Below are 23,327 nucleotides of genomic sequence, written 5' to 3'. Positions count from 1 at the left end.
CGATTTGGTCAATATCTTAAGAACGAATGAGTTTTCTTTTGATAGACTAAGTAAGGGAACGTCCTACAAAGCACCTAGCACCCAACAATAGTAAACTCTTATGTTTTTGTTTTTGTTTTATGATATTATGTTTCAGCTCACCCGTACCGTTTCTACGTAGACTCTATATTTTAACAAGATCGCTTCGAACAGAAGGGAGAAAAGGTTGAAAGTCATACTAAGCCTTATGCTTCCATTTCAACGGAGGAGTAGAGATGTTCAAAATCCGATTGGATTTGGTTTCGGATCTCATATTCTAAACAAATCGTTATTTTTCTGATGAGATATGAGACACGACATCATTAGAGGACATAAGAAATGAATGAAAGTAGCACTATATTGCCTTAAAAGACAATTTCTATTAGAAGATTACATAAAACCAATTTTCAACTGTAGAAATAGACACTTCCCTGCTCGTAGTCAAAGTCAAAGTCAAAGTCAAAGTGAACTTGGGAAGAATAATGGGACGAGTGATTCTAATGGCACGTAAGATAAATGAGTTAGAATTATTTTTCCACCTGTAAAGTTGATGTCACTAGTAAGGCCCATCTCATCAAACACAGTCAAGTTATATTAAATTGATAAATACTTTTTAAAAAACTATATCCTTTTAATAATTTTTATTTAATTTTGATAAATTAACCTCCAAACAAACATAAACGACTTTATAGTAAACAGACTTCTCAAACTCATCCATTATTGTATTATTTAAGCATAGCTCAACTATTTCAGCATTTTATTTTGGACGCAAATGGCTTCACAAGGTCACTTAATATGACCATAAACTTCTAATGGTAACCTTGGCTTTGCAAATGCCACAAGTGGCTTAGCTTTGGTGGTATCTCCTTCAAAATCAGAGAGGTCAATGCTATACTCATTGGGTGGCACACTCCAAGTGAAGCAATGCAACAACCTTGCAAATAGCCTCACAGTCATTGCAGTTCCAAGCATGAATCCTGGACAGCTATACGCCTTCCAGCACTAAATGTTATCATGTCCAACCTTGGCTCTGTTAAAACCAAATTAGACTCATCACTCTTAAGATGACGTTCTGGTTTGAACTTAAGGGGTTCTTTCCAAATTCTTGGGTTTTGGCCAAGTCCTTGTCTTCTTAACAACACATGGCTTCCCTTTGGGATAAAGTAATTAGCAACAACTATGTCACTCATGGAAACATGGGGAACATTAAAATCCACAATGGGATGAAGGCGAAAAGCTTCTTTTGCACAAGCCTTCACATAGTTGAGCTTTGGAATATCTGATTCTTGCACTAATTAATCTTCTCATACCAACTACATTGTCCAATTCTTCAGTGGCCTTTGGAAGTAGCTTAGGTTGATTTATCATTTCAGCAAGTCCCCATTCAACTGCATTTGATGGATTATCCACCGATGCAATCATCAATTCCTGCAACAATTTATGATTTATGTTTATTGAGAACGAAAAGAAATTTTAAAATTTAAATATGGGTGTTATAATAATAGTATTAATTAAAGGTATTAATTAGAGATAAGACTCTCCTTAAAACAAACAAATAAGAGTGTATTTATTCTTAATTTAGTTTAAAGTGCACTATTATCTTAAACTATTAAAATTCAAAGATGGATACTTTCTTACCTACTTCACTTTACTTTCTTTATAAGTTCTTTAAAATTTCCCATTAATTAGTATCTACTATAACTGGAAAATTCATTATATAAATGAACCGTCCCATCCATTGTTGTCAAAAACTAGTGTAAAAACGTAAAAATTTACATTTTTACGTTTTTACTAGAGTGATGCGTGTTAAAACGCAAGTAAAAACTGTCCTTGGTAAAAACTAATAAAAATGCCGTGTAAAAACGGTAAAAACTTACGTTTTTACAGTTTTTACTTAAAATGAAAAAAAATTAAAAAAAAAAGATTTACAAAAAAGAAATTTAAAAAAAATCTAATTTTCATTTTTCCCAATCATATGCATAGTATCTTGATATCTTTTTGTTTGGATATATGTCTTTTATAATTATGTCTTATAAAACTACAATTCTATTATAAGTTATGCTATGAGAATCGTTTTGTGTTTTTGGATCATTGTGTGCATTGAAAGAAGTGGAATTATATCCTAATGAGCGATGATCCAAAATCTGTAGTGTATGAAGCAATTAGAGCATATTGGATATCCATTATTTGTTAGTTATCACTGTTTATAATTTTGATACTTGGTTATCAAAACTAATTTTCCTTTTTAGATAGATAAGTGACTCAACACACATGTTTGTTATGTAATATTTTTTTACATCACTACAAAAAACAATCTGTTTAGCCACATTTAGAAACGTGGCAAAAGTTAACAAAAAATGTGGCTAAAACAAACTACCACAGTATTGCCTAACGTGGCTAATCATGGCGTGGCATTTATTTAGCCACATTTTCCTTCTCGCTTTGCTACTGCTGTCTTGAGTGTGGTAACATTATTTTGGCCACGTTTTTTGTTACGTTAGCCACATTTGAAATGTGGCTAATGTTTATGGAAAAAAAAAAATACATTTTTAATTCTTTTATATTATCCCGCTGCCCGAATTCTTTTTTTTTTTGGTCAATTAACCTTTTACCGAAAAGAAATTCTACCCAAATTAATTAATGAGATCTATATGTGAGAACTCTACGAAGTTTTTTAAGAAACTTCATTGAAAAGAAATATTAGTTAGAAGTAAAATGCTAAGTATTGGTTCTTCTCACTTTTCATTTCAATTATTTTTACTAGTAAGAGCCAAAGCAACTATAAGAATCAAACATATAAATCATACTCTGTAACTCTGAAGATTTCCTTGATATCTAAGGAGCTATCTCTTGTTTATTAAATTTTAATTTATAAAAATTAAATAACTCTTTACACAATGAACCAATAGACCATCACTACTATAACAGAATCGTGTAAGAGAGAAAAAAAAAGGGAAGGAATACATAACAGAATGAGAATCAACCCCTATATATGTAGTTCATTTCTTTCTATCTTTAATTAGATGATAATAAATAGGAATAATTACACTGGTAAAGGTGAAGTCCCTTCTTGCCATAAGCACATACATTATATTTATTTAAAAAGCTAAAAAGATTATTGAAGGTACCCTTGACTCCCTCTCCAATCTGAGTTTGCTAACCAAATACTTCAATAATAACTGAACGGTCATCATTCCATCTCTGAAAGATTCCAAAGTCAAAAAAGAAATGATGAGTTTGCAACTCCAAATCATTCACAAAGTGGTTAGTAGATGGATCTAGTTGGTGTGCAATATTCTTGAACATGTTTGCCCTTATATCCTTACATAATCTATCCTGATAATAATCTATCCTGATAAAATGAACCATGCAACATTTCATTATTAACATGCGTATATCAGGGCATTGGTTAAGTTTTTAAATTTTTCTATAAGCATTTTAGACATACATTTCTATACTGAGATGCCATATAAGCATCGAGTAATGTGAACAGGTTGTCTTTTGTAAACCCAGTGGACTCTTCTCCAAGCCAGTTTGGAATCTGCATTCCATGTACAAAAAAATACATGACTAAATAAAGCTAGTAAGCAGAAATTTGAACAGAAAAAATAGACCTTTTTTAAAAGCCTAAGACAAAATGCCATATTTATAGCGATCTAAAAGAATGGTTAAAAAATCTGTTATTAGATTTTGAAGATAAACTCAAGTGCTTGCTTGAAAAGCACCAAATATATTAATTTTGCAGAACTTTTTATAAGTTTACTCATTTCATCACTTAAAGCCTAATCATGCAGTTAAACTTCTATATCTTTTTCTCTACTATATTAATCACACCTTATCAATAACATCTAGGTAATAGACAACGCCTTGATTTTTAAAATTTAATAATCAAAACAGTAGTATTTAATGGAAAATAATACCAAAAAGTAAAATAAATTTAGTTAGACTAATAAAGAAGCTCAGGCAAATGTCATACGCTTACAAGTAAGATCCATCATAATTAATAAAATCCAGTCTTACAAAACTATGTGAAAATAAGTCACAATGAATCTATATACCACAACAATGTTACACATTCCATTCCACTTTATTTGATCGGTGAAAGTCAGTGCTAAATTGTACATTATTTAAAATCAAGTTAGTGTAAGCAACAAACAAAAAAATAACAATAGTGAGATCAGAATAATTTAAGGAACGGATTACATAATATACACACCATGAAAATAAAATAATAGTAATAATTGTTACTTCTGATATATGAAAAAGTTTGCTGAAATAAATGTAGAGACCAGAAGGGGCTCATTTAATATATTTGGAAGTGAGATTGACCTATGATAAATAACAAGTACGTTTGAAAATTATTTCACCATGGGGATCTGTATCAAGAGGAACGATTTGTGTACATAAACATAAATACAGTCTGATGAACATATAACTAACTTGATATATTCATTTGTTAATCTATTATTAATTAGTAAGTTATATGGATTCCAAAGATCTTATTATGGCTTGTCCCTGTGTGTGTGAGAGAGAAAGAAAGAGTACATACCCCAAGAAGAGCAGTAAGAGCATCTCGCTATTCCCCTTTTATAGAATGACAGATATCAATGTTCTCCCCTGTTGTCTTTAGTGCTGCAGCTACACTTTCTAAAATTCCAGGACCTAATTGAGGTTTGGCTGTCGTAACCCATTCACTATGGTTATTCTTAGACTTAGATTATTTGTCCTTCATGACCACTGTAATATCATGTTCTGTGGCTCTCTCCTCTCGATGTTGATTCAGTATCTCCTCTATCACTTTCTTTTCCATATCAATGTCTAATCCAGGCATACTTGATTTAGCCAAAAGAAAAAGAGGCTAGGGGCATACTTGCATCTTCTTTCTAGTAGAGTTTCTTGATTCGGTCAAGTGCTTCGTTCTCAGCCTGAGCCATTTCCTTTACTTTTGCCTGGATAGAATTAGAAGAGGATGTGAGGAAAAACCATGTGGCTAATGAGTCCATACATATATAGTTATAATATGTTCAGTAATCATCACTTAATTAGAGCTAATCAACAGCTAATACTATTCATTATACATGTACTTAATTCTAACAGCTGTAAGGATGTTAACTAATTAGCACTATTCACAATTGATGTTTTTTTTGGGGAAAAAGAAAGAAAGAGAGATTAAATTTAATACTTCCCTTTCATCTAAAATATAACCAAGTTTAAAAGAAAGAACAAAAATGACAACAACAAAGGAATATAAATAAATAAAAAAACTACCTCATACAACTGCATCCATTTAAATGACACTCTTTTTTCTCTCATCCTCCGACTAACTAGTTGTGTAGATAGCAGTCAGTCACAACTAGTTATAAAGTTTTGGTTACAATGGAGGTCAAGTTCTAGTCATGGTTAAAAAGGAATCACTGCAGAAGAGGGACTCCACTGTAAATAATGAAATGGAGGATTTTACAATGTTAGTGGAAGAGAGATCATAAGATAATAATGGAACCTTCTTTGGCAGCCAAGACCAAATCCTCCAAAATTTTCCCATTTCCATTAAAGATACACCTATTTTTTTTAAAAAAAGATAAATGTTACTAAGAACCAGTTGAGAGAAATGCCAAAAAATATAATTTTGAAACAAAGCTAAGTAAGTTCCAAATGATGTGTGTGTGTGTATATATATATATATATATAGGTGCATAAAGGATCCTAAAAAAACAAATAGATAGACACATAGTGTAATTCAACCTTGTGGGATCAAACCCAGCACGAAGAGCCAGTCTAAGCTCATTCCCCCTTACAAGCACAGCACCACAACCCAACTGCCTCAAATGCTCCAAAATCTTTAAATTATTGTTGGCCTTGATGGCATAACCAATAATAGACCTCAAATTATTGTTCCAGATCAGATGCCTCAAAGGTAGGAAGTTCAATTTCTTGAACAGCCACCAGGAAATTCCTCACATTTTCAAAATACTGATATGCCGATAAAGGTGCCCCATCGGGGATCAGTGCAGAATCAACAGGACTCTCCACTTGGGTATAGCTCCAGGTTGAACCTTATTATAACATTGCAGAGGATAATCCCACTTCTTAAACCAAACCTAAACTCTTCCTCCGAGGGCTCTGCTGGTAAATCTTTAGCTGCAACAACTCCAACCATTTTTCTCAGCCACCCTGCTGCTTCATATCTTCTGGATGCTGCATATTAAAGATTTCCCATTTGATTATATAAAATTATTTGACTTGTATCTCATTTTTCAAGATCATATTAAATTAATCACTAAATAAGCATAATTAACTTTTGCTATTGTGAGCTAAGCATGTATGTTAGTAAGAGCCACATTCTCAATAAAAGCATAAAAACTTCATTCTCCTAAAACTCTGCATCATCAACCCTTGTATCTGGATTAGACAAACTAAGCACAACCTTATTCCCATCAATCACAAACTGGTCCATTTGTTGGCTAAGAACACCCTCAACAATTTTACAATCGTAGGCAGCAGCAACCTTTTGAATTGCATCAGTTACATCCTTGTTCTGAAAAGAATAGAAAAATTGATTAAAAAATATATACAAACATTGACTGCTATAATGAAAAATAAGGACGTTTATGCATATTAGTTTCAATATTAACACTGTGTTGGCTAAAATAGACAAACACGCTGACTATATATAAATCAGCATAATCACAAACATACATAAAGAATTCAGACACTTGTGACTACAAGGAAAACTCCTCCCCTAATCAATTGAACTTGGTCCTTCTTCACATTTGAGATACAAATTAAGTCTTCAATTACTTATTTATTTATTTTGCTCAAAATACAAATGAATACTAAACCATAATTTTATAAAAACCGAATAAGATCCCCACAATGTCTTTTCCTTTCTCTTCATCATGGATTATATCCTCCTTAAGATTAGAAATTCACAATTACCGAAACAAACAACTAAAAATACAAAAAAAATAAAAATAAAAAAAGTTTGGACTATTCTGGAAAATAACGACAGAGATTTCCAAAAATCCAATTAGCAAAGCTTCCAATAGCTCCACAATCTTTCACATGGCATGCAAATAGCACCTACGCATCTCCAAAGAAAAATATGCGAAACCAAGTGTGTGCATCAGAAAAAGGATCCAAACTACCAAAACACACAATATACTGATTGGTTAATCCTAACATTGATGTATAAATAGCGGACGATGATGGATTCAAATTCGACAATTAACGATTATTGATCTGAGGTAATTTGCGAGTAGATGAATGTGCAAATCAACAAAAATAAAAGAGGAGAAACCTTCTTGTGCTTGACGTTAAGCTCCTTCGTAACGTTGGCCTTCTCGTTCATGGTTACAGCATCAAAATAAAAACAAATCAGAGCATATTCCAGAACGTAATGTGGAAATTAAGAGCACAAATCCCCTTAACTCAAACACCGACTAATCATAGAAAATTTAATTATAAAAACGACCACTAAATCAAGATTCATATTCAATAATGAATAGAAATCCAAAAGACTCTCTGCTATGCCCAGTAAATCTACATGTTTATGGTGTCAATATTATCAGCAGCACAATTCATACGCTGAAGTGGTAGAATTAGAGATTTAACAAAGAAACATCGTAAGAAATAAAAGCTCGGATTCAAACGTACTGTAACATCTTCCTCGCGATTTGAATATGAAATCCCAGAGATCGATGATAAATCCATAGAATCTTCAAAAACGAAAGTAAATGCTGCATTCAAGCTCTGGTTTGTGATTTGGCCATAGAAAAGAAAATCAATAAGAGAAATTGAATCTGAAAAAAGAAAAGGAAAAAAAGAAACAAATAAAAATTAGGTTTTACTAATTATGTTGTGCCTTGTTTGACTTTTCAGATGAAAAATCCTAGAATCTTTCATTGCGATTCTTTGCAGAGTCGAGCAAAGACACATTGACTCATATACCTCCACGGGTACAGAAGGAAAATGAGGCGTATTTTGGAGAAAGGAACGAAAAAGGCTTAGGAGAGAAGCGAAACAATATAAAAAAAGAAAAAAAGAGAAGAAATGAGAAGTAAAATAAGTGAGAATAAGAAAATATTTATTGTGTAATTGATTAACAGATGGATCATGATTCATGAGTTATTTTGCCACATTAACTGCGTAGTAAAAAATGATTTTACGACATTAAATATAAATGTGGTTAAACTAATGTCCCTACACTCCGCCTTTTTTGTAGTGCATGCATATATATAATTTTGTATCTGGACCTTAAGTAGTAGAAAGTAGAAACTTTACGTTTCGTGTCGTTTCTACGTTTTACGTTTCTACCACTTATTTTCGTTTCTACGTAGAAACTCGAGTTTGACAACATTGCTCCCATCCAATAATAGGGCATTTTCTACTATTATATTTTCGGAATCAGAATTTCTTTTATAAACTTAATCAACATAATTTGTATAACTTATAGTGGCATAAAAACTTATCTACGGAAAGTTGTTTCATGACAACAAAAATAATATCAAATTTTTATTAGTTTAGACAGTCAAGTACTATACACAAAGTCACAAAGTGTGTATTTACCCACACAAAAAAGTCACAAAGTGTGTAGAATTATTTTTTAAAAATATAAACGATATTTTTTATATAAAGATTTAATAAAATAAATTCATAAATAATAAAGAAATTAAAGAATTACTATTATTAAGCCACCAGCTGGTGTGTATTAGTGATAAGGGACTTGAATAATTTACATGAGTGATTATAAGTTCAAATATCATGGCACCAATATTGTATTAAAAAAACGAATTATTGTGACATTAAAATTAACTTAATAGAAAAATATAATTACATGTCCTTATTAGATCGATAAAGCATCTCAATTAATAAACTTTGTCGTATATGCAAAACATAAATCTTCTGAGTTGGATGTTACAAAAATAAAAAAACTTACCAAAAAAAGGAAAAAGAAAAGAAAAGATTGCTTTAAATTAAAGTCAATAAATAATTACTTTAAGGATAAATAGACTATCACCTTATTACTTTAGAGATAAACATACTCAAAAAAATAAATATAATAATAATCACTCAATAAAATTAAAGCAATTTTCAATATCATACTAAACCTAGAGGGAAGCTTAGTACACACTCAAGGAAAGGCATTAAAAAAAGAAGAAGGACAATATCAGGTAATATATGCAGATGAAATCACATGCATTGATTTGCAGAATGACGTGACCGCGCCACCAATTTTCACTGTCCCCATGCATGATGAGTAGTGTGCCACCATGTTTAAGTGTCAAAATTTGGAAGTAAAATTAGAGAAATAAGAGTGTTACCATAATTTGAGATTTAATTTCCTCCTCAGTCAACAGTGAATTGTTATCAGCATCTTTTAGTGAGATGAGAACATCAAGCAAGTCTTCTTCATCTTTCTTTTCCCCATTCTTCCATTGCTGAATTCTTTCCTTAATGTTAGAATCATGATATTTCTTTAGGATCTTAACAGCATTCTTCATGTTTTTCTCATGACCATCTCAAGTCCTCTCAAACATGGCAGGTAATCAGAAACAGAAAAAGCAAAGGTGTTCTTTAACACAATAAAAAGTGCTTTAACATGCTCCATTTCCTCAAAGCCTGGTCCTCCATCTTCCTTACCTTTTCCAAAGTACCTTTTATTGAAAACCAACCTCCTACTCACATTCCCAGCATAACTCTGTGCAGCAACCCTCACATTCACAAGGCCCACCATTATTTTTGCATTGGTTGTACACATAACGAACAAGGTTATCAGCTTCTTCCACCCTTTTGTCATGAAGCCATTGATGTCTTAGAGGTGAAAGCAAGTCATTGCTAAGCACTTTCTTTATTTTCTTCCATTGTTCTCCAAAGGGTACGAGTGCTGCGGTCAGATATCCATTTGAGACATGCTCACTGGACCAGTTCAAGGGTCTTGAAGCAAAAATAGCATCATTTTTAATCAAGAATTCACGTGCAATTTCTGGGCTTGTCACAGGGATGATATGAACCTTGCCTAGACGGATGCATGCAATTTCGGTGTCTAGATCATTCATCAGCTTTTGTATCCATCTGAATGTAGGCTTGTTTGCAAGCATTTCAGGAAGATTACCAACTATAGGCCATGGTGTAGGACCTGGAGGGAGTTTAGTGTTTTGGGGTTTATCAATGCAGTAATGTTTCAGGAATTTGAGGAGGAGAATAAAGCCGAGTAGTATGGGAATGAGATCCCAAAACCCTAGTGATAGATGGTGAGAATGTTGAGAGGCAAATGCAGGTTCCATAATTTGGAGTTGGATTAAAGAAAAGAGTGTAAAAAGGTATATAATGGAGGGTTATCCTCGATTAGGGATATTAAATCTTTGGTAGTTGACTTGGGTACAACATTTTTTTCACTTTTGAAAAAAAAAATTAACACTTTTAAAATTTGTTTTTCTCATCACATTGCACTTTTTTTTAAAATTGGGAAAATATTGTACCGTCTTGAATACAACCGTGGTACCAAATATTTATCCCTTTATTAAAGAATAATATAAACCATTAAAACTTAGTTAAAAAAAAGTTCCTCACCAACATCTTAAACTTTTGTATTGAATTAATTCTTTAGGTGATATAAGAGCCTAGATATCAAAAATTCGATCAACACAATTCTCATTTAATTAATAATTAATTTAGTATTATGGATCGTTTCTTATTAAATGTGGGTGAGCTTATATATTATTATCCTTCAAGTCCAATAGACTCTCCCGTGAGAGAAGCACATGTTAGAGAAATATATAAAATATTAAAAAAAATCATCGCCCAACAATTTAAGATTTTAGATTAAATTAATTCTTTAGGTGCTTCCGTCACACGCTTCTGAGGGACATAGTCCTCAAATAAACAATATGTTCTAACAGTGTGATGTGGTCAAATAAACAATCTCATTAAATTGCCAAATAAACAATCTCATTAAATTGCTTGGTTGGTATTATGGGGTAAATAAATATGGTCAATATTAAAAAATTAATGTTTCCCACGATTAAATTACCTCGTGAGAAACATTAAACTCATACCAAATTTTTTATTTTAGATGAATTGTTTTTAAACAAAATGGTTTCCGCCAAAGAAAAAAAACATATTTTTGTTTACAAAAATATGTTTTCCTTGAAATATATTAAAAGAATATTTTAGGGAAAAAAATTCTAATCAAATTTTGAACTCACCATTATTATAATGTTAAGATTATACAAAAAATTTCAATTATCTTTTTTTTAAAGAATTTTTATATCAAATGTATTAAATTAATTATTTAACATAAGATAAATTATTTATTAATTTAAGGGAAAACTTCAAAAAAAATCCTATAAGTTTCCTCAAAAGCACTTAACCCCCTTCCCAAATTTTTTAATCATTTACCCTCTATTTAAAATTTCTTTATCACTTATCCCCTAATTTGATTTTCCATCCAAAATTTTGTTAACAGGGTTAAATTTTTTAAAAATATACCAAAATACCCTTAATAGAAAAAAGAAAAACATAATTTCCTCAAAACGAAATTTTAGACAAATTCACGTAAGCAAGACATGAATGTAAATCAACAATTGAATCCTCCCTCTACTCTCAAGTCTCAACGACACAGAAAACAACAAAATAGCACCTTCTGCATGTTCGCTTGATAATATCATATGATTAAGGGGAAAACAAAGCATATATGAAGCACAAAACGTAAAGCTTTTCAGTTGCTGTGCAAGCAAAATAAAGTGAGGCTCTGAATAAATTTATAAAGTCAGATTTGTTGGTCATATAATAGCAGAAAAACTTATAACAAAAAAGGAAAGATCTAAACCTGCTGAAGATAATGATGCCTCTTTAATCATTTTATTTAAACAATTACATCAATAATTGTGAGTGTGGTGTTTAACAGCAATGAGATTTGCAAGAAACAATTTAAATAATTACTAATTCTAACAAGGCTACCTTAAAGAAAATATTCTGTGAGTTCATCTAAAACTACGTTTGTGAGGAAATTATGTTTTTCTTTTTTCTATTAAGGGTAATTTTGGTATTTTTAAAAAAAATTTAACTCTGTTAACAAAATTTTAGATGGAAAATCAAATTAGGGGGTAAGTGATAAAGAAACTTTAAGTGAGGGGTAAATGATTAAAAATTTCAGAGAGGGGGTTAAGTGATTTTGAGGAAACTTGTAGGGTGATTTTTGAAGTTTTCCCTTAATTTTGAAGTTATCCCAAGATTCTTTACATGGTATCAGAAACTCGCCACCCCTCACTTTCTCTTGTGGCGTTTCTTAGCACAGGTAGGCTGGGCCTGTTGCATTGTCCACTCTTCAAGCCCAATGGGCTCTCGTGTGAGGGGGTGTGTTGAGATATATAGTCCCACATTGGTTGTATGTGTAACTAATGTGAAGTTTATAAGGTATTGGGCACTCCCACCCTTTGAGTTAGCTTTTGAGGTGGTGTATCCCAAGACCTTATAGACCCCACATTGGTTACATATGCAACCAATGTGGGACTATATATCTCAAAATTTAATACACAGAACTTGTGTTAATTATAGTTAATTACACATTTGCTTACAAAATAAAAAATAAAAAAAATTACACATTTGAGGATTTCTTTTACACGAGACTCCACCATTGACAACTGCTCGGCAAAGCATAGTTGCGTTCGGCCTACGTGGACAACTGCAACCAACACTAACCTTTGTGGATCCATCTGGAGGCTTTATCCAGCAAACCATTCTTAGTATTATATTAAGGGGAAGAATATTGTGATAATCAAGTTGTGTTATTACTAAGTGACTACCAATCAATCTTATCGTTAGATTGATTATATTGATCCAACGGTTATATTTATTTTCATTTTTGTATGGTCATGATTCCCCAAATTTAATACTTTATATTTATTTTTACCTTTGTATGGTTATGATTTTCCATATGTAATGCTTTCACTTTAAATATGGGGAATCATGACCATACAAAGATGAAAATAAATATAACCGTTGGATCAACATAATCGATCTAACGGTGAGATTGATTGGTAGTCACTTGGTAGTAACACAACTTGGTTGTCACAATATCATTCCCCTTATATTAATTATAATAGATACGAAATATAAAATTAGTTATATAATTTTAAAAGGAAACAAATATGATTTATTTTAGAAAAATAATTACAAGAAAATTAATGTAATTAATAAAATACCTAATATATAATAAGCGGAAAACTTCTAATTAATTTCTATATTACCTTATATTTTCTTTGGGTTTTATGTGTCTCCTTCAACAGAAATTTTTTTACCTCCAGCCATACACACAATTCAGCAATGGGTCCCACTAAAAGAAGAAAAAGAAAATAAAAATGGAATGGACCCATGTATTTTTTGAGTCTGTAGGAAAAAGCATTATCTCCTTTAAAAGGAGAAAAATAAATCCCATTTTCTTTTGTACTAATTAACTTTCACCAAATTGATATTTAATAATAATCATCCACCTACCACCAAGTAGCACCCATTGTTTCTTTTTTCTTTTTTCTCTTTTTTTATATGGATTTAATTCCTCTTTAAAGGATAAAGTACGGAGTTATATTTTAATAATTTCATAGTTTGATATATATGCAATATATTTTTATCATAATATTAGCCGTTTATTTTATAAGCAACGATTATAATTCAACACTTTACTCTTTAAAGTACATGCCTCATTCTAAAGAGTCAAAATTTATTTATCTATCCCTAAAAAAGGTATAGAGTGGTAAAAACTTTCATTAAGGTAAATTTTTTCATATAAAATTTATTTATTTTTTTAATTTTTATAGTTACTTTCTCAATTTTTTATTACTTCTTTTTTTTTTTTAATAAAAAACACTCTACTCTTATATTCATTTCTCAAGATTTATTTTACAGAACTGAGTTCAATCAATTTTTCAATTTTTTTTATCTGAATGGTAAGTTCAATCTATCCAAGCAGTTCCTTCAATCAACATTTCTTTTTATATTGTGGTAAGTGGGATTCGAGTCAATTTACACCATCTAGTCTTTATTCAATCCGCTCAAAGATAGATAATCAGCATTAACTTCGGAATTTACAAGAATAATTCATATATATAACAAAAAATTAACCCCATAATTTCTCATTGATATAATACATAATTAATTTCTCTATTATCTCATATTTTCTTTTGTAATAATTAGTTTTTACTTGATTGACTCCAATTACCAAAAAAAAGTATTACCCTAAACCAGTACAGGTTAATCGACTAAATTGTTGGTTTAGGACCCCAAATCCGAATTACACATGTTTTTTGTCCTAGGTTTCCACTCTACACTGATCCACCAAGGGAGTGTGACTTAGGAAGCATAATTTCCGAGTCAAAAAACCCATGTGGACATTAAATTCCTAAAACCAAGTCGTATGTTGTCATAACGTTTGTTTACGGTTAACAATACAAGATGTAGCCTTTTTAAACACATGTACTGATTTGTTGTGATGTGTTATGGACAAATGTGACCTGTTCAATATTGTTTTGTGCCGTGATGATCAAATTGCTAAAAAGGTTCCATTCATAAGTTATACAATATTGAAATGGAATTCAATTCATTACACAACATAACATAGATCCAAAAAACATAACAATTCTGCATTCATTAAAAAAAGTTACATTACATCAACGACTTAAAGGAAATACATGAACAAAACATAATAACATGATGTAAACCCTAAATCTACTCCTCATCCCCGTCTGTGTCCGTCTCCGAGTCGTCCTCATCTGACACATGACCCCCATCCCCTACTGCCTCAGCTACCTCACCACCTCTTGCAAGCTCCAGACGAGAAAGCCTGTCTTCCACACCCTTAAACCTTCCCTGTATGTGTCTAAACCTTTCATTCCCTTTCTTTCTCCATTTTTTATGTGCCAGCGCCATCTTTCCTATCTTCTTTGTCATTGCATTTATGCCCTTCATGACATCACGCAGTGAAAATCCACCTTCAGGTTCAGCTATCTCCTCAACCTCAGCCACATCCTCCTCCTCCTCCACCTCTGGCTCAACAATATGGTCATCTGGGGCAACATAAGGAACCTCAACCTGGGGCATACCACTGAACTCCCACACACCCGATCTTGTGTTCTTAGTAATCTTGCACTGCTCCAATAGACGCTTTCCGAACTTGCAATTATAGCCCGTGGTCTTCTTCAACAGCTCAGTCTCCATGGGAACACCAAAGTGAACCAATATCCTCTGTACCAGACAGGCGTATGGAAGATGACCCTTATGTTTGGCCTTAAACATAAACCAACAAATATAGTGCCTCCAGTTCACCATCTGGGCATGTCGGATAGCCCACATAATGGGAATGTCATGTTCCAACACCCTGGAATGATTAAAAGATCGCGGAAACAGAACGTGGGTGAGGACATAGTGTAGTATACGAGACTCCACAGAAAGCAACCCCACCGTATAGTGCAAGTGTTCCCCACAGACTCTTCTCTGCTCCTGCACGGCATCCTCTCGTACATATCCTGGAAGTACTACACCACTATCAGCGTCATACGCCACAGTCTGAGAAGAGTCAAAATCATAGCCGAGTATCTCCAACCATGCAGGTGCCGTCATGATGATCTCTATTCCACAGACCCTCGACCTCAGCTCGCCCTGTACGTAGCTGAGGTTATGGTAGAAGGCCCGCACCATAAGCTCTGAATACGGACATAGGGTCTCGGCCAACACCCTCAGATGTGCCGCCTCCAACACCACCACAATTTCAAATCCCTCCTTATCAAAAAAGGCTGTATCCAAAGATTTTGGAGCACATAACGGCCGGTTCAAATGGTCACGTACGAATGAAGCGTGGACGACAAGGTCGTCCTCAAACAGATACCCATACGGGAGGTCAACAGTATCAGGCTCTTCGTCTTGTCGCCTTGACGAAGAAGGCCGCTCTTGCCTATGCTTGGTGCGTCTCTCAAGTGACTCATTGCCCTCATCGCTTGGTCTTCTGCGACTCGTCATTTGTTTAGGGTACCTACAATGAAACATGTCAGCATTTAACTATATGAAACATGTCATGATGGTAATGAAAACTTGCAACATAAGGGCTGTAAACCAAAAGCAAACTTTTGCCACATACAAACTTTTGCCACATACAAACTTTTCAAACAAATAAATTCACACAATGCAAAAAAATAAACCTTAGTAGATTAGGGTTACAAAACCTACAACAAACGCTTTGATTAGAGTTCACAAATTCGGACAGCAAACAAATAAAAAAAATTCCTAAACCTAAAACACAATGCAAGTTAAGAAACCTTACCTATCCTTCAGATTTCACGATTTGAACCGTATTTGGGGGCAATCCACACGCCTGAGGGAAGGGTTTGGGGTGTTCTTCAGCTGCTCCTGCGAATTTGGGGTTTGGGCCGCCTCCTTAGTCGATTAGGTTTGCTACTCCCCCTCTGCCGAATGTGGGGGTTTTTAAAAAACAAATCAGTCGATATTTAGTCGACTAAATATTGTTACTTAGTCGACTAAATATCCCAAAAATGTAGTCGATTAAGATGCTTTTCTAGTCGACTGAATATGCGGTAGTCCACTTTCTGAAGTTTGACCATTTGCTCGATTAAAAAAGCAAGGTAGTCGACTAAAAGGGGGCAGGTTGGTGGATAGTTCTAGATCAGGGGAAAATTGGTTATTAATTAATTAATGAGGGACAAAAGGGTCAAAAAGCCCTCAAATATGTCTCATGCTGTTTACTCATGATCTCTTATTCTTTTATCATTTACTTTTTCTGTGATTTTTTTTTTCAAGTCCACCTAAACATTATTAAAAAATTGTGTAAAGTGTCAAATTTCCTCAAAACTTTCATATGACTTTAAATATTTTTTTCTATTATAATTTGCCCCATTAGCTTCTAGGTCTGTATAGGATATTTTGACCTTGATTTGATCAATTAATATATTGTAAGTTAAATTACAGGTCTAATTTGACATATCATGAAAAAATATCTTTGACATTTATGTAATATCGAAGACTCACTGCATCCTTTATTAAATTAAAAAAAAAAACAATAGAATTGACTTTTTCCATTATCCATTGCCCACCATTTTATAGTTATTGTCAGTTAAGTTTCACCTTTTACTAATTTTAATAAAGAAACACATACTACAGGAGTATCAACGAATATACTCCTATATATTATTGATATATTTTAATCATATTAGACCTTAGGTCTATGAGAAATTAAAAAAAACTAAAATATTTATTTTATTTAAAATAAATAATATGATATAAATCAGTGTTGTTAAATCCGATCTGGGCATCGACCCGGTCGGGATACTAGGTCACTGGTCGGACCGGTGGGTCACTGGTTGGACTGGTTGACCCGGATATATATAGATATATAAAAATATATATAAACATGAACATATAAATTTAGTTATATTCTCCATATATAAAATGAATTAAACAAGGTTCACTAAATAAGCTCAAAAACATGAAACGTAAATAAATAAGAGTCACCGGGTCAAATGAGTTCTACATTTTTTTTTATAAGATGAAATAGCTTTGGTATTTTTTTAAATGCATGACCCGACCGGGTCACCGGGTCAAGGGTCACCGGTTTTGGCCGGGTTTTGACTGGGTTTGATCGGGTCGATGCATGACTGATCCAATACTTGACCCGAACCGGTCAGATGACCGGTTCGCCAGATTTTGAACCGACCCGGCCAGGTCAAGCCAGGTTTTACAACAGTGGTATAAATTGACAAAACTGCTTATAAACTTTTAAAAAATCTATTACCTACTTTTTAAATAATTTTTTATTTGAAAAGCAAGTTCAATCAGTTGAAATACTTATATAAAGTGGTATTTCCTTCAACCAACATTTTGGTATTGGGATTAAGTGGTGTTTGAGTTAATTTACATGCATCTAGTTTAGTTATCCAATTAGCTCAAAGTTAGGTCATCCACGTTAAGTTAAGAATTCACAAGAATATTTCTTAAATATAGCACCAATATTCGACATAATTAAATTAGAATATGTGACTGTATAATTATCTACAAATCACATGCTTGTTATCATTAAACTAATCTCTTAGGTGGTGTTTGGTTGAGGGGTTTTTTAAATTATCCTATGCAAATGATGTTGGGATTTTGGGAAGCATGCGTTTGGAGGAGGGAGAAATGGCTCAAAACCTAGGGAAGCACGATGCATAGGATTTTCAATTTTGTGCCATTTAGCTAGGCTTATGCACTGTTTAAAAAGCAAAGGGGGAGGTGGTTTTTTGATGATAACCGGCTAAATCACATGGACCACAACAAATCTTATCAAATATACCCTCTGATTTGCTTTCGAGAGACGCATCTTTTGTGCCATTTAGCTAGGCTTGTGTCACTGCTTTGAAGAATCTGGTTGCAAAAGTTTTTACAAGAGCTTCAAATTTTTGTGATTTGAATTTGTTCTAATGTTGGTCCGGCGAATAAAAACCCACTTTACCCCTCTTTGTATTATGTCCCTTCGTTGAAAAACCACTGCCCCACCTCTATTTTGAACTTCCAGCAACTTACTGATCGTTGTTTTCCCTCTATTAATTCATGCATGTTCTCTGTTGGTTTGGTTCCAACATAACTTCTTCTCTCCTCCCTCCTTTGTCACAGATCTGATTCATGCACGTATCTGTCTCTGTTCTCTCTCTCTCTTTGGGCTGTATTTTGTACTTTGCACTTCACAGTTTACAGCCCACTAATTTTGATCCCATGAGTTCATTCTTATTTCAGTTTTTTTTTTCCTATTAATTCTACTATCTTCCTTTTTTGACTTCATTCCTCTGTGTATTCCTTTTTTTTCCTCTTGTTCTCCTTAACTACCGTTGTTATTGACTTGTTAATTATGCTTTAGATTGATTGATAGTGATTGTGTGTCTATAGTATGAGTATCACAGTGGAAGCCAACACTCTTCTTCAATCACATGGTGGTGGTCTCGATGGTGATGCCTCCGAGAGTTCAGAAAAGCCTGCATCTTTTACCAAGACGTTAACTCAATCCGATGCAAACAATGGTGGGGGGTTCTCTGTTCCAAGGTACTGCGTGGAAACCATCTTTCCACGATTGGATTACTCGGCTGAACCACCGGTTCAGACGGTGATCGCCAAGGACGTTCACGGTGAAGTTTGGAAGTTTAGGCATATATATAGAGGCACGCCACGTCGCCACTTGCTTACAAGGATATTTTCGCCAACGGATATTTTTCCATTGTCTCTGTTCTCTATCTTCTTTTCTTTTTCTTTTTTGTTTTAAAAATTTTAATAAGAGGATATTTTCGTAATTGTCACTTATTTTCCCATCTATATTTTACCTCAAATCAAACATAGATTTTATAAATCTTACCTAATTTGCCCAGTAAAATTTGTTCAAACCAAACAACTTTTTTTACATTTTCCTACCTAACTCACTTTCCAACCATTTCCCTATCAATTACATTTTCTCAGTATTCAAAAAATTTATCCTCGACCAAACGCCCCCTTAGGATTAAAGCTTATTCTTCAAGATGTGGATTTTTCTGCATGGTTGGCAAGATGTGGAACGTGGTGATAATAGTATCGTAAGATTCAAAGGACTCAGACATTTAAAAAAAGAAAAATCAAAGAGAAAAAGGATTCACAAACTATACTTGAAAAATCAAATTGGAACCAACAAAGCCCGTCACAGTTGGTAGATAACTGGGTTCTTTAAGCATGCTGACAGGGGTTCGATCCCTCGCCATGTGTATAGAAAAGGCTTTGTTGGGAGAGGCTGTACCTACGATCGCGTGATCTCTCTACTTCGAGAGGATTAGTCCTTACCTTTTGACTGTGGGATATCCTTGGAACAATTTCAAAAAAAAAAGAGTCAAATTGGAGAAAAAAAATATTTAGTTGTATTTTTTTTTCAATTCTATTCATTTCCGCACATGGGACCAATCTGAAAGCGTGTTTAATTTTCCAAAGTATATCACATTTTTTGTTTACCTATTAGTCATATAATAAGGTGATTAAGTTTAGTTAATCATAACTAAATAATAGTTTTAATGTTTCTATAATAAATGTAGATAAATTATTTATATTTACTCTCAAAATAATCTTCTTTTGAGTTAAAAAATTAAAAAATTATAATAAGAAAAACTATTATAACCGTAAAATATATTATATTTATAAAAATATTTTGATTTTTGTCCCAAAACACAACATCTTAATCTCAATATAAAGAATTTATCTATATTAATACGCAAAAAAAACCCTTAAATAATCAATTGAAAGAATTCTAAGTTTTAAATAAAAAATCATCAATAGAGAAATTACGATTTAAGAAAAAAACTAGAACGAAGACGGAGTTTACAAAATTTCTCAATTCTTTTTGCACTGCTTGCCCTAACCACCCCTATCTCTTTTCTGGTGGATCACCCCCGTCGCCGGCCTTAAAATTAAACCACGCCGGTACCTAGTGGCGGCACCACCCTCGTTGACCGGTGGTCCCAGCCACTTCAGTTGCTGGCGGCTAAAGAAGACAAAGAAAGAAGAAGAAGAAGAAACCATTTCCTTCATTCATTTTAAGCTCTTTGTTTCAATCACTTGGTGAATCGAACAGAATCCTGGAAGTAGCAGTATCAACTTTCACTCCATTGCTAAACTTCATGTTGGATTAAAATTTTCTCGAAATTTTAACTGTGGCTGCTCGTATGAGTTTGCAATTGTGGTTTTTCGTTTTTGCATTGTTTTTGAATGATGAAGAATAATTTTATTTTTTTTGAAAAATAGCTGTTTGTTTTTTTTTAAATTAAAAATTACTTATAAGTTAAAGTTAAAAATGACTGAAAAAATGTTAAAAGCTATTTGTTGATTAGATAAAAAATTTAGATTAAAAGTTACTTAAAAATACATGTTTCAAGAAAATTCTATTTCTATCTTTATACCTTTTTGTTTAAAAAAATACATATAATTTAAGAAAACTTAATAGTAATTTTTGGCTTTTAATTTTTTCTCTTTTATTATAAAAAAAGAACTTCCTTATAAGAATTTTTCTCAAAACTTATTTAGTCTAACTTTTACTTATACATAATTTTTATTTAAAAAAAGAGAATTCGAACATGCCTTCACATTTAAACAAGTTGCGATTTGTTTCAGGTCTGAATTGAGTTCAGTTTGATGAGCTGGATCAGCTCCAAGTGGCTATTTTTGGATCAAGGAGTTTCGGCTGTTTCACAAGTCATGTTAACAAAACGGCTCTTGTTCTTGATTGATGCTGTGATCTTCAGTATTTGATGCCTTTTTCAGTGGGACAAAGCTGCGTTTGGAAATGAATTCTTTGTTTGTATAATGAGAAATAACAGTATCATGTTATATAACTATCATATTATATAAAAGAGTTATCTTATGTTATTCACTCATAAAAATTGACACAAAATTTTCTTTTCTTTCTCTTTTTATTTTTACATTGTAGATCCTACATATTTGTGTCACCACATGAGAATATTATCTCATGTAACATAAGATTAACAAACTCCTTGTATAATTAATAAATGATCCATCCATATTTTTTTTTTTGAAAACTTATCCTAAATTACCTTCTTTGAGACGAATCAGAACCCTTCAGTATCCTCACGTGTTCGGCTCTTTGAGCCGTCTATGAGACTAATCCAGAGTTCGGGTGCGAGTCCAAGAATTACGGTACTTATGCCCCTCCCCAGATAGTGTTGGTGAGATTCGAACCGAGGCCTCTTCCCACCATTCAATCCTCATGCTACCAACTGAGCCACCTCACTTATGTGCATATTTATGAATGAGGATTTGGGTGGAAGTACAGTACACTTCACATCCATCAAGAAGAATAACATTGATTATATACTAACGGAACAATAATATCATCACATGATTAGTTACTTTCTTATTAATGGTAATTAAATATCGGTTTCGCCTGCTTAAACTTAAATCATCTAATAAATTCAATTATTGATGGCTCGTGTCTTATCATGCATGTTGCATTTAAAATATGAATAGAGTCATGCCAGGTTAGCCTTATCCCTTACCTTTTGTTGCCCGTGATCTCCAAGACATACTTTTGATTAATTATTATTATTACTATTATTATTTATAGACACTGTACTTCAAGGTGGTTTAAATAAAGGGTCAGGTCTAATTAAAGATTTTCAAAAGTTTTATGATTTTACTGAATATAATTTAGGAGTGGCACTGGTATCCTCACGTCAAATCAATTGACTTTCTAACTCAATATTAGAATATTACTTTACTTACAAAAATAAAAAGAATGTTACTTTTGAAAAACGTAACTAAAGTATAAAAAAATTCAGATGGAAGTTGAGAAAACAAAAAATGATAAAATTTTGCTGTGTTTTAAATATGATTATGATTTTATTTTAATTACTCAATTAAGCATGAATATCTAACTTTGGTGCTTAATAAATAACAAACCTACATAAAGTTTGCGTTTATATATTAAAATAAAATTTAGTTAAATTTCTTAATCTATTCTTCTTTAAATAATGACAGTTGTCTTTCTTAACTTAATTTCTTATTTAATAAACCTGACCATTCTTCCTTTCTTCTTCTTTTTCTTTTGTTGATAAAACAAACTTGACTAGTTATAGAAATTTTTATGAGCTTCAATTGTTTAGTACTTGGACAGTTGGACACTTGTACCATAGAAAAACCTGGCAGGAAAAGATGGGCCCATTCTGCTGTGGACCGGGCTGTTGAAGTTCGAGAGCAGGCCCAACTCCGTCGGGTTTTCAAATCCTGAAGAACATTGGTCTTGATTGATGAGTGCTTATATTAAGGCACACTAATCAATTGAATTTTCTCGTTTGGATGAGCTTTTAAAAGAACTTTTTATTAGTTGCTTTTTTTAGAAGAACTTTTTTTAAAAGTTAAAGTTATTTTGTGTTTGGATGTAATATTTAAAATGTGCTTTTAAGTAAAACTATCATTTGGATATTTAAAAAAAAAAAAGCACTTTTTAATATAAAAGGACCATTGTGCCCTTGTTACTCACTCTATTTCCATGGCACATTGGCAACATCATCTCCTCCGCTCACCGACAAATAGAAGAAGGGAATGGGTTCAAATAGACTAGAGGTAGGAGGTTCACAGAGATTACAAGCATTGGTTGATCATTTTTTCTCTTCGAAACCAATACCCAACAACCCCAACAATTCTAATTCGATGCACAACCAAATCTGATTTAGCACAAAGAGAGTTGCAGTTCTTATCTGTGTTTTTGAAGATGCCGATGGCAATCTGTGAGTGATTCTCACCCAGCGAGC

At 32.8% G+C, this 23,327-nt stretch overlaps 1 pseudogene; it reads right to left on the bottom strand.

Annotated features, from left to right (window-relative positions):
* Positions 1-804: 804 nt before the first annotated feature.
* LOC133308260 (isoleucine N-monooxygenase 2-like) lies at positions 805-10,301 on the bottom strand (annotated as a pseudogene).
* Positions 10,302-23,327: the final 13,026 nt, after the last annotated feature.

The sequence above is a fragment of the Gastrolobium bilobum genome, unplaced genomic scaffold (assembly GCF_033153095.1).
Source record: "Gastrolobium bilobum isolate Gb01-03AN ecotype WA unplaced genomic scaffold, APGP_CSIRO_Gbil_v1 utg41985, whole genome shotgun sequence".
NCBI lineage: Eukaryota > Viridiplantae > Streptophyta > Magnoliopsida > Fabales > Fabaceae > Gastrolobium > Gastrolobium bilobum.
The sequence above is the reverse complement of the archived record's forward strand: the minus strand, read 5'-3'. Positions and strand labels throughout refer to the sequence as shown.